Source organism: Eumetopias jubatus, unplaced genomic scaffold (genome assembly GCF_037043125.1).
Source record: "Eumetopias jubatus isolate StellerSeaLion01/CBP00866 unplaced genomic scaffold, mEumJub1_p1.0 scaffold_2, whole genome shotgun sequence".
NCBI lineage: Eukaryota > Metazoa > Chordata > Mammalia > Carnivora > Otariidae > Eumetopias > Eumetopias jubatus.
In genome coordinates, this window is record NW_028274808.1 from 169,883,123 (window position 1) to 169,896,404 (window position 13,282).

General features: G+C 39.7%; 1 long non-coding RNA gene across 2 annotated transcripts; it reads right to left on the reverse strand.

Annotated features, from left to right (window-relative positions):
* Nucleotides 1-3,594: 3,594 nt before the first annotated feature.
* Nucleotides 3,595-13,248, reverse strand: LOC114196779 (uncharacterized). Of its 2 annotated transcripts, XR_015767796.1 has the most exons (4): nucleotides 13,092-13,248; nucleotides 8,804-8,934; nucleotides 5,651-5,805; nucleotides 3,595-3,981 (listed from the first exon to the last, which is right to left on the reverse strand). It is a non-coding gene; the product is annotated as an uncharacterized LOC114196779 (long non-coding RNA). The 2 variants fall into 2 exon arrangements; XR_003606793.2 differs by lacking the exon at nucleotides 8,804-8,934.
* Between the last annotated feature and the right edge of the window lie 34 nt (nucleotides 13,249-13,282).

Genomic DNA, 13,282 nt, shown 5'->3' on the forward strand with positions numbered 1-13,282 from the left:
ACTTAACCGACTGAGCCACCCAGGCACCCCTAGTTTTACTTTTTTTAAAGATTTTATTTATTTGAGAGAGAGCGTGAGCATGAGTGGGGGAGGGGCAGAGGGGGAGGGAGAAGCAGACTCCCCACTGATCGCCGGCCAACACAGAGCTGACCCCAGGATCCTGAGATCATGTCCTGAGCTGGAGTCAGACACTCAACCAACTGAGCCACCCAGGCACCTCCCTATATTTTTACTTTTATCAGAATGTCATAGATGAAATACTACAGTACCTATCCTTTGACATGGGGTTCTTTCACTCAGCATAATACATTTGAGATTTATCCATGTTGTGTACATCAACAATCCATGCCCGTTTATTACTGAGTAGTAGTCTTTTTTGTGTGGGAAGGGGGATGGGGGAGGGGCAGAGGGAGAGGTAAAGAAAGAATCCGAAGCAGCTCCACACCCAGCACAGATCCTGACCTAGGGCTTGACTCAGGATCCCGAGCCGAAATCGAGTCGTACGCTCAACCGACTGAGCTACCCATTTACCCCCATACTTAAGATTTTTAATACAGATTCCCATTTGTTCCAGCACCAGCACTCCACACAATCATTTCCTTTTAGAAGGCACTCAGTTTATTTGAACTTAACCATGACCGCAGCAGCAGAAAGACTTGACCTTCTATAAGTGCTTTATAGGTGTTTGCTATTGTTGCTGATAATGATGACTACTTGTATACGTGAACCTTCTTACGGTCCAAAAAACATTTTGCCTGGAAGTCGGGAACATAATGATGAACTAAAATGACAGTTATTCCAAATGAGTACTTTCTCTTTTTGTTCTTGAGGTTTGTTTTTTTTGGGGGGGGTGGGTGTCTTCCATAAATAATTTATCGGAAAGATAAAATATGTAACCACTTTTGCCAACTAGTCATGTAATAATGGCAATTAAATTTTACATTAAACATTATTTGAGGGGTGCCTGGGTGGCTCAGTCATTAAGCGTCTGCCTTCAGCTCAGGTCATGATCCCAGGGTCCTGGGATCGAGCCCCACTTCGGGCTCCCTGCTCAGCGGGAAGCCTGCTTCTCCCTCTCGCACTCCCCCTGCTTGTGTTCCCTCTCTCGCTCTCTGTCAAAAAATAAATAAAATCTTTTAAAAAAAATAGACATTTAAAAAAAATAAACCTTATTTGATATTATAGTGCAATTATTTAATATTACCTCAAAATGGAAGACTTAGTTAGGAAATGGAACATATCTTATCTTACAATGGGCCAGTTTCCCAAATTGTTATCATCAAAATATTGGTTGCAGATAAACTGTGCTGTAATGTCTCTCATTCACTTTCCATCCACTTTAAATGAGCTTGCCAATGCCTCCTTCTCTAAGAGTTTGTGCACACATAGTATTGCTCTTCAGTCCCTAGCTAGTTGGACCATGAGTGCACTAAGCTGGGCGAATTGGTTTTTCTCTCAGAATTTGGAGTTGGAGGTTTTTTTGCCCATTTGAGCTGGAGATAATACATAGCTGGTACGGGTATGCATTGCACGTGCATTTGTGCTTGTGTGGTGATGGGGCAGTTCTAGGGCCTTGCTATTCCATGTAGCACAACTTGAGTCTTGGGAAACTTGCCATTCCAAACAGTAGGTATGCAGACTGCCCCCTACTCAGCTGACACCCTCTCTCTCAGCTTTACCCACTTTCTCATGTCTTTTTAAAAAATATTTAAGTTTTATTTATGTATTTATTTAAGTAAGCTCTCTGCCCTATGTGGGGCTTGAACTCATGACCCTAAGATCAAGTGCCTACTGACTGAGCCTACTGACTGAGCCAGCCGGGCACCCCTCTCATGTCTCTTTTTTTCTATTCCCTAGCAGCATCAGGAGAATGGCTCAGCAATTCTTAGACCAGAGGCAATCATGGATTCTCAACTTACTGAGGCAGGTAATGGTTCAGAGGGTTCAAGGACCTCTACTTTATGAACGACTCTTTTGGTAACTCCCTTCCTGGTCTTAGGGAAGGGGGACGTTCTCTACTCTCCCTCACAATGTAAGGAAAGAGAATGCCCTCTCTTTAGAACACTGTATTCCCTCTAAAATGCAACTTTCATTGTTCCTGTCTTCCCTTATAGGAGGGAGGGGATAATGGTAGGGGTTTGTGTTTTCTTAACTGGTACCTCTCACTAGACCCAATGAGGAAGGGATAGATTCCAAAAGCTGATGCTTCTTCAAACACAGAATGGGTTAGGGGAGGGTAGGTCTTTTTTTTTTTTAATTTTTTTATAAAGTAATCTCTACACCCAGTGTGGGGTTTGAACTCACGACCTTGCGATCAAGAGTCCCACTATCCACTGACTGAGCCAGCCAGGTTCCCAGGGGAGGGTAGTCTTTAGTATCATGTATTCTTAGCTGTGGGCTCAAAAACAGGACCCCTTTTCACTTAAAATGAAACAATCCCTGATACAATGATTAGAGCTGGACTCCTTTCAAACTGTTTCGTATAATTAGAACTGTAAGTGAATCATTTGTGGTAGAGACTTGCTAATATGCGTATAAGACTAATATTACAAATCATTCAGAATTGGTTGTTTTTTTTTTTAAAGATTCTATTTATTTATTTGAGAGAGAGAGAATGAGAGATAGAGAGCACAAGAGGGAAGAGGGTCAGAGGGAGAAGCAGTCTCCCTGCTGAGCAGGGAGCCCGATGCGGGACTCGATCCCGGGACTCCAGGATCATGACCTGAGCCGAAGGCAGTGGCTTAACCAACTGAGCCACCCAGGCGCCCTGAATTAGTTGGTTTTTTAATAGTCTAGTTCATTATTGTTTACAGAGCATTTTAATATAAATTGTACCATTTAATTAAATGTGTGGGTTGTTGCCTATGGGATTGAATCTATGAACATTCCAGAGTATCCTTGATTTCCCAGTTTAGTTTCTAATTGTCTTTCCTCCTCAAGGTCCGCAGCCTCCTTCCCAGAGCCAAAGGATTTCTAGTCATAGTTGATCCTAGATTAAAGCCTAGTTCAGGAAAGAATATCCTTTCATCTATTTTAATCTCCCATTAATTTGGCATTTAGATTCTTTTTAACAATTTAAAGTTGATTTCCAGTAGCAAGGGAAAGTTAAATAGGTGGCATTTTAGAATGTGGCTGAAGCTAGAAGTCTGTGGATTTAGTCAGATAAAGAGGTAATATAATAGCCAGGAAATGAGTACTTAAAATCCTCCTGTAATGCTTTGGGGTCCCTTCAAGATTTACAATTCTACATATCACATTAGGAGAAAGAATATTCTGATAGCAGAAGATGATATCTTTTATTTCTAAAATTTTTTAGAGATTTTATTTATTTATTTGAGAGAGAGAGAGAGTGCATGCACAAGTGGGGGAGAGGGAGAAACAGGACCCAGGGATCATGACCTGGGCTGAAGGTAGCTGCTTAACTGACTAAGCCACCCAGGTGCTCCGAAGATGATCTTTTTTTTTTTTTTTTTTTAACACTAGTCACTTTTATTAAAAGGACTTTAGAAGGTAGACGGCAGCCCCATTTCTTTTTCTCTCTTTTCGTTGTTTGCGTGTGGGAGCGCACACTCACACGAACACACAGAAACAGAATTAAAGGCAGAGCTCTGCTGTTCCTACCATGCAATCCTGTGTGATTTATGGGAGTATATCATAATGAGAGATTGTTGCTCAATCTGCAAGGTAAAGGAATTTATGTCGGATTGGCTTCATATTTGGTACTTAGGACAAATGTAGTATCTTCATCTCCATTTTGCAGATGAGGAAATTGAGGCCCTCGGAGTTCAAACAACTTGTCCATAGTCACAGTGAGTGAGTGGCCTCCAGAAAGTGGTCGCTTTTCTGTTCAGAGAGTTGTTGCTATTCTTTTCTCCATTCTCCTGTTGAGTTCGTAGGTGTTTAGAATGGTTTGATCCCTATCCAGCTGAATTCCTGGGACCAGACGAAATCCAGGTCTCCTATTCCTCTGCCATCTTGCTCCTTTTCAAAGAAGATGATATCTTTTAAACTTTAAAGAGACTGAAATACTTTGGTGAGGAGTTAGATATTGGGGAATAAAAACAGACATAGCTTAATAACTGTTAGAACTCAATAAACCCTAGTTTTATTTGTGTGTGTGTGTTTAACGTGTTCCAGAGAATGAAATAGCTTCTATTTTTTCTAAGATTTTATTTTTAAGTGATCTCTACAAACAACATGTGACTTGAACCCACAACTCTGAGATCAAGAAGTTGCATGCTTTACCCACTGAGCCAGCCATGCGCACGTAAGTAATATCTTCTAAAAGGAAGAAATGTGGAAAGGCAAACAGCAACCAAACTGAAGCTATCACACTGCTTCTCACACTTAATAAACATTATCCCCAATGTCAACAGACAAATAATTTGCTTTTCATTTTCCTAACCCAAAGAAATGTCTTTCTTATTCAAATTTCTACTCATGAAACTTGGAAGTAAATATGATAAAGAGTAGAGATTTTTTTAAAAAAATTTTATTTATATATTTGAGAGAGAGGGAGAGAGCGAGCGAGAGAGCACAAGCAGGGGGGAGGAGCAGAGGGAGAGGGAGAAGCAGACTCCCCACCAAGTGGGGAGCCTATGTGGAACTTAATCCCAGGACCCCGAGATCATGACCTGAGCCAAAGGCAGACACTTAACCAACTAAGCCACCCAGACACCCAAGAGTAGAGAACTTTATTAAAAAGATAAAACATAAAAACATAGACCTCTCTGAACATCAAGTTATCTCAGGCATTTTAACAGTTTGTAAAATGTTTTAATAGGTGCAAACCCTTCAGGTCTGAGATAAAACATCAATCTCAACTACTGTTTGGAATGAATGGATTAGTTTTAAGAACAAAGCCCAATATCCTTAGAATAGTAATATTAAAAAACACAGTAATTCTTAATGTGCTCAGTTCAGACTATAGTTCAGCTGCTGAAATATTTTTAAAATTTCAAACATGAAGGGTGCCTGGGTGGCTCAGTTGGTTGAGCATCTGACTGTTGATTTCAGCTCAGATCATAATCTCAGGGACCTGGGATTGAGCCTGTGTTGGGTTCTGCACTCAGCATGGAGTCTGCTTGAGACTCTCTTTCTCCCTCTCCCTCTGCCCCTCCCCTCACTTGTGTACACACACACTCTCTCTAAAAAAATAAATAAAGGGCGCCTGGGTGGCTCAGATGGTTGGGCGTCTGCCTTCGGCTCAGGTCATGATCCCGGGGTCCTGGGATCGAGTCCCGCATCGGGCTCCCTGCTCCTTGGGAGCCTGCTTCTCCCTCTGCTTCTCTCTCTCTCTCTGTCTCTCATGAATAAATAAAAAAAAAAAATCTTTAAAAAAAATTAAAAAAAAATAAATAAATAAATAAAAAAATAAATAAAATCTTTAAAAAAATTTTTCAGGGGTGCCTGGGTGGCTCAGTCATTAGGTGTCTGCCTTTGGCTCAGGTCATGATCCCTGGGTCCTGGGATTGAGCCCTGCTTCTCCCTTTCTCACTCCCCTGCTTGTGTTCTCTCTCTCTCTCTCTCTCTCTCTCTCTGTCAAATAAATAAGTAAAATCTTTAAAAAAATTTTTTTCAAACATGGTAAAATCAGGAATTATCTCACTTCCTAACACTTTTAATATTCTTTTTTTAAGTGTTTACTCACCTGTGTAATATTCTTTACCCAGATGTAATTATAGTGTGCATGTTGTGTCATTTTTCCCCTTAACAATAGGTCCATAAGCATTTTTCCATATGTTGTATGGTAGTCATGATTCATTCACTGATGACTTCTATTCAACATTGTACTGGAAGTCCTAGCTAGAGCCATTAGGCAAGAAAAATAAATAAAAGACATCCAAATTGGAAAGGAAGTAAAATTATCTCTGTTTGCAGATGATATGATCTTATATGTAGAAAACCCTAAAGATTCCACAAAAAAACTGTTAGAACTAATAAACAAATTCAGCAAAGTCGCAGGATACAAAATCAACACTCAGAAATCAGTTGAATTTTTATATACAATGAATAATCCAAAAGAAAAATTAAGAAAACAATTCAATTTATAATTGCATCAAAAAGAACAAAATGTTTAGGAATAAACTTAACCAAGGAAGGGAAAAACTACTACACGGAAAACTAGAAAACATTGCTGAAACAATTTAAAGATACAAATAAATGAAGACATACATTCTGTGTTCATGGATTGGAAGACTTTATATTATTTTGACATCTATACTACCAAAAGTGATCTACAGATCAACACACTCCCTATCAAAATCCCAATGACATTTTTTGCAGAAATAGAAACATCATTCCTAAAATTCATACGGACTCTCAAAGGACCCTGAATCATCAAAACAATCTTAAAATAAGAAGAAAAAAGTTGGAGGTCTCTCATTTCTGGATTTCAAAACTTACTATAGAGCCACAGTAATCATAATAAAAACACTGTGGTACTGACATAAAAATGGACACACACACACACACACACACACACAAATATGATAGAATAGAGAACCCAGAAGTAAACACTCACATATATGGTCAGATGATTTTTGACAAGAGCATCAAGATTATTCAATAGGGAAAGAACGGTCTTTTCAACAAATGGTGCTCAGAAAAATGAATATCCAAATGCAAAGGAATGAAGTTAGACCCTTACCTTACTCTATATATTAAAAAAAATCATCTGAAAATTGATCAAAGATTTAAACTTAATAGCTAATACTATAAAACTCTTAGAAGAAAACAGATGGGGGCGCCCGGGTGGCTCAGTTGGTTAAGTGTCTGCCTTTGGGTCCAGTCATGGTCTTAGGGTCTTGGGATTGAGCACCTCATCAGGCTCCCTGCTCAGCAGGGAGTCTGCTTCTCCCTGTGCCTCTGTGTGTGCACTCTCTCTCTCTCAAATAAATAAAATCTAAAAAAAAAAAGAAAACAGAGGAAAAGCTTCATTGGACTTGGTAATGATTTCTTGGATATGACACCAAAACCATAAGCAATAAAAGAAAAAAATAGATAAACTGAACTTTATCAAAATTTAAAACGTTTAAAAAAATTTTTTTTAAAGATTTTATTTATTTATTTGACAGAGAGAGTCACAGCAAGAGAGGGAATATAAGCAGGGGGAGTGGGAGAAGGAGAAACAGGCTTCCCATTGAGCAGGGAGCCCAATGCGGGGCTTGATCCCAGGACCCTGGGACCATGACCTGAGCTGAAGGCAGATGCTTAATGACTGAGCCACCCAGGCGCCCCAAAAGTTAAAACTTTTGTGCAAAGGACACTGTCAACAGAGTGAAAAGGCAACCCATGCAATGAAAGAAAATGTTTGCAAATTATATATCTGATAAGGGATTAATATCCACAATATATAGAGAACTTCTATAACTCAACAACAAAAAAATGAGCCACCCAATTAAAAAATGGGCAAAGTACTTGAACAGTTCTCTAAAGAAGATACATACAAATTGCCAATAAGCACGTGTAAAGATTTTCATCACTAATTATCAGGACAATGCAAATCAAAGCTATAATGATATACCACCTCATACCCATTAGGATGAATAATATAAAAAAAAAAGAGGAAGTAACAAGTATCGGTGAGGATGTGGAGGAACTGGAACCCTCATGCACTGCTGGTAGGAATGTAAAATAGTGCAGCTACTGTGGAAAACAGTATGATGGTTCCTTAAAAAATTAAACGTAGAATAACCATATGATCCAGCAATTTCACTTCTGGGTATATGTTTAAAAGAATTAAAAGCACTGACTTGAATAGATATTTGTACTCCCCCATATTCACAGAAGTTTTACAATAAGCCAAAAGGTGGAAGCAACCCAAGTTTTTATCAATAGATGAACAAATAAACAAAATGTAGTGTATACATGCAATGGAAGATTATTCAGCCTTGAAAAGGAAGGCTATTCTGCTATAAGCTACATGGATGACTTTAAATTATGCTCAGTGAGGGTGCCTGGGTGGTGAAATCAGTTTAAGCATCTGACTCTTGGTTTTGGCTCAGGTCATGATCTCAGGGTTGTGAGATTGAGCCCCATGTCCTGTGGAGTCTGCTTAAGACTCTCTCTTCCTTTCTCCCTCCCCCTCCCTCTCTCTCAAAAAATTAAATCTTTAAAAAAAATAAATTGCGCTAAGTGAAATAAGTCAGTCACAAGGGACAAATATTGTATGATTCATTTATTTTTTTAAGTCTTATTTATTTAAGTAATCTCTACACCTGAAAAGGTGGATCGAACTCACGACTCCAAGATCAAAAGTCACATGTTCTTCTGACTGAGCCAGCCAAGCACCTTTCTGTGATTTATTTATATGAAGTTCCAAGAGTAGTCAAATTTACAGAGACATAAAGTAGAATAGTGGTTGCCAGGGACTGGGGAGAAGGGGGAATGGGAAATTAGTGTTTAACAGGCACAGAGTTTTAATTGGAAAGATGAAAAAGTTCCTGAAATAGATGTTGGTGATTTTTACACAACATGAATATATTTAATGCCATAGAACTGTATTCTCAAATATGGTTAGAATGGTAAATTTCATGTTATATATATATAACCACTCCTATGGATTAAATTATGTCTCCTCAGATTCATATATTGAAGCCCCAACACCCAATGTGACTATATTTGGAGATAGGGCCTATAAGGAAGTAATTAAAGTTAAATGAGTTCATAAGGGTAAGCCCTAATTCAACAGCATTGGCATCCTTATAAGAAGAGACATTAGGAGGGCCTGCGCACAGAAGAAAGGCCATGTGAGGACACAGCCAGATGGTGGCCATTTGTAAGCCAGGAAGAGAGATCTCACCAGAAACCAACCCTGTGGGCACCTCGATCTTGGATTTTGTACCACCAGAAGTTTGAGAAAATAAATTTCTGTTGTTTGAGCCATCCAGTCTGTGGTATTCTGTTATGGTAGCCTGTATACAGACAGGCAGCCTAATACAAACACAAAAAAAGGTAAAAAAAAAATATTATTTTCATTGCAAAACTAATGTATTGGATATGTAAAAATTCAAACCATACAAAAGGGTAAAAAGTCATAAAGAAGGGGCGCCTGGGTGGCTCAGTCGTTAAGTGGCTGCCTTCGGCTCAGGTCATGATCCTAGCGTCCTGGGATGGAGCCCCGCATCGGGCTCCCTGCTCCGCGGGAAGCCTGCTTCTCCCTCTCCCACTCCCCCTGCTTGTGTTCCCTCTCTCGCTGTGTGTCTCTCTGTCAAATAAATAAATAAAATCTTAAAAAAAAAAGTCATAAAGAAGTCTCTCACCACTTACTTCACTCCACCTGCACCCCCTCCCCCCAGTAACCAATGTCAGTAGTTTTAGGAATATCTTCCAGAATGCTTTTATGAATATATAAAGCATATATTACTTACGAACACTTTCTTCTTCTAGATCAAGAATCAAAGTAGGGTTGGTTCAGAAAGGGGAGAAACTTTCAAGTTTGTTAGTCCCTAACACATAATTTAACATATTCATCCATTCCATTACATGTTTAGATTATTTCTAGATATTTTCTCCATCATATAAAATGTGATTAACTTTCTTAAAATCTATTTTAAATTACTTCTATACTCAAGTTTCTTAGATCCTAACATACAATGCAACAAAGTTATCTATTCCATTACCATTGTTCACATAGGTTATTTCCATGTTTTTATTCCATCATATAAATGCAATTAATATCTTTATAATGTTATTAACTTTTAAATTACTTAAGTTCCTAAAAGTGAAATTGAGCTAATAGATGAGATTTTTATAGAACTTCATATATATTGCCAAATTGATTTCCAAAAAGCTGACTGCCAACTTAAAATTTCTACCAGTAGAGCTAACAGTACTAATATTAAATACTCCTATTTAAAAATATCTCCAGGAGCATCTGGCTGGGTTGGTCAGTGGAGCATGAAACTCTTGATCTCAGGGTTGTGAGTCTGAGCCCTATGTTGGGTGTAGAGATTACTTTAAAATAAAAAATCTTTAACATCTCCATAAAGTAATAATTTTAAAAGGAAAGTTTACTTTAATTTGCATTTATTTCTGTATTTCTGTATTTATTTATTTATTTAAAGTAGGGTCCACACCCAGCATGGAGGCCAATGCAGGGTTTGAACTCAGGACCCTGAGATCAAGACCTGAGCTGAGATTAGGAGTTGGATGCTTAACTGACTGAGCCACCCAGGCACCCCTTAATTTGCATTTTTTTAAAAGATTTTATTTATTTATTTGAGAGAGAGAATGAGAGAAAGAGAGCACATGAGAAGGGGGGAAGGTCAGAGGGAGAAGCAGACTCCCCGCTGAGCAGGGAGCCCGATGCGGGACTCGATCCTGGGACTCCAGGATCATGACCTGAGCCGAAGGCAGTCGCCCAACCAACTGAGCCACCCAGGCGCCCTTAATTTACATTTTGATGAGATTGAAGATTTCTATTTTTTTAAGATTTTATTTATTTGACAGATAAAGAGAGAGAGCACAAGCAAGGGGAGCGGCAGGCAGAGGGAGAAGAAGGCTCCCCACCTAACAAGGAACCTGATGCGGGGCTTGATCCCAGGACTCTGGGATCATGACCTGAGCCAAAGGCAGACACTTAACCAACTGAGCCACCCATGCACCCAACATTGAAGATTTTCAAATATTAGTTATTTGTATCTCCTTTTTGTGTGTAAACCTTCAGTTCCTACTCTATACCTACACAAGTATTAGAGGCATTAATATCTTCTTTACTGATGAGTATGAGTCCTTCATATATTATGGTGTTACTTCTTTATCAATATTTATTCCCAGTATTTTCTAAATGGTGTGTCTTTAATTTTATGTGTCCATTCAGCAAATATTTATTCAGGGGCGTCTGGGTGGCTCAATTGGTTGAGCATCCATCCGACTCTTGGTTTCTGCTCAGGTCATGATCTCATGGGTCATGGGATTGAGCCCTCCCTTGGGCACTGAACTCAGCAGGGAGTCTGCTTGAAGATTTTCTCCCTCTGCCCCTCCCGACCAGTGCAGTTGTACCCACTCTCTCTCTAAAATGGATAAATCTTTAAAAAAGTATTTATTGGGCAACCCTCTTGGGTCCCCTCCCTCTTTGGGAGCTTCATACTCTCAATAAACTTTACTATCACTCAATAAAACTTGCTTTTGCTGCCCTCCCCCAAATACATAAAAAATAATTTAAAAAGTATTTATTCAGTATCTACTATGTTCCAGGTACTACGGTAGGAATTCTGTTATTCTTCAAATTTCTTTACGTATAGAGTCATACACACACTTTTTGTTTTTCTATTGTTTAAAGGTTAGAAAGGTTGAACTTTACGATTGGGCATAAACCATGTAAGATCCCATATCACTGTCTGTGGGTATAAAGCTGGCCCTTTCTCTCATGAGACTGCAAATAGATGCTGGGCAGGAATGCAGTCATCTAATGCTTGGCTGGGGTTACAAGATCAGCCCAAAGTAGTTCACTCACATGGCTAGCAAGGTGGTGCAGCCATTAGTGGAGGCTCTTGTTCCTCTCCACATGGTCCCCTTATAGAGCTGCTCGAGTGGAGTGGTGTGTACACTAACTTCTCCAATGCAAGCAATCCAAAAGAATGAGGTGGAAAGCTGCAATCAGTGCCTTTATGACCTAGTCTCAGAAGTCACACACCTTCAGCTGTATTCTATGGATGGGACTAGACTTGATTCAAAAGGCTGGAGGGGACTACATTTCCAGAGGCGAGAATCATTGGAGGTTACCTTGGCAGCTGCCTACCAAGGATCCTAACATCTTAATTTTCCTGTAATATACTTTATAAAGCAAATATCGATAATTTTGCCACAACCCATACAATTCTAGTTTTGTGACATTACTGTTTTAAACAGTGTTCTCAAACACATCTGTGCACGTGAGTGCACCCAAGCATATAAGACGTTCCACAATTAAAGTTCCACAAATTAAAAACCCTCTGCTATAGTGTCAGCACATGAACTTCATTAGGGCATTAGATTCCACCTCAAGTTCTCTAAATTTGAGTAAATAGAGTTCAAGATGGCAGATGAACAGCCAAGAAGTTTGACTTCTATTTACTTATAATCTGTTAATTAACAAGGAAACACTTTGAGTTTTACCAGAAACCTTTAATTTTCTAGAAATCTTTATCTTTGTGCAACATTCCACGTACATTAAAAAGATCTTGTAGATTATATTACTAATTTGCTGAAGGTGACTCAGGTGAGAGGATTTACTAAGTGGCTGGGTAGTAATTCAGAAAGGTGAAAAGGTCATCCAAGTCAGAGTAAGGAAGACTGTTTTTTTACAGCTAACTTTCACCTCTTCTGCAAGATAGGCAGAGGATATGCCTTTGTGAAATCTTTGTTTGGAACTTACACTTTTATTTTGCCACTGGCCCTGTTCTAATTAAAGTTTGTTAATTCATGGACCTAAAACAGAGTAGCCCTGGGGCGCCTGGGTGGCTCAGTCGTGAAGCGTCTGCCTTGGGCTCGGGTCATGATCTCAGGGTCCAGGAATCGATCCCCGCATCAGCAGGGAGCCTGCTTTTCCCTCTTCCTCTGTGCTCTCTCTCTCTCTCTCTCTCTCTCGTAAAAAAACAAACAAAAAAAAGAGTAGCCCTAAGTTTTGCCAAATTGGGAAATTTCCAGGGCTCCAAAGGTTTAGCTGGGAAACTAAGAATGTCAGAATGGGAGCGTAGGAAGCACCAAACTAGGTCCAAAAGAAGTGAGGTTCTTACTTCCCAAATAGTATTCTTATTACAGCAACAAAGGCTTAGGGGTGCCGCTCAACAAAGCTTCCCCCCTGCCCATTCTTCACTATCTCCGGACCAGCAAGCCATGGTTGGTGACCGATTCCCTTTAATATTTCTCTTGAGCTTAATTTTAGACAGCTTTCCGGGTGCAAAAACGTTAGGGAGGGTAAAGTGGTTCAATAACCGCTACATTTGACATACTTTTGTGCATCGGACTAAATTCTCATCTCCAATTTTCACCCGGGCCTAAGTGAGCAAAAAAAACCCCCAACAACCCCAAAACAAACCAAACACACACAAAAAACCCCACAACTCTACAGGGGTACTGTTTCTCAGTAGACACGAACTTGCGCCCACCTCTACTTCTTCCCTCGATATTCTAAGGACTCAGGTCAGAGGAAGCCACCAAATCAGGCAAAAGGAGACGTACAGCAAAGGACATTGTTTACCAAAGACGAAACAGAGGTTACGCGGGCCAGTTCAACAGACACCCGGCCTCGCCCTCTTCACTTCACAGCGCTCGGCCCCACCCCTCCCAACCGGAACTG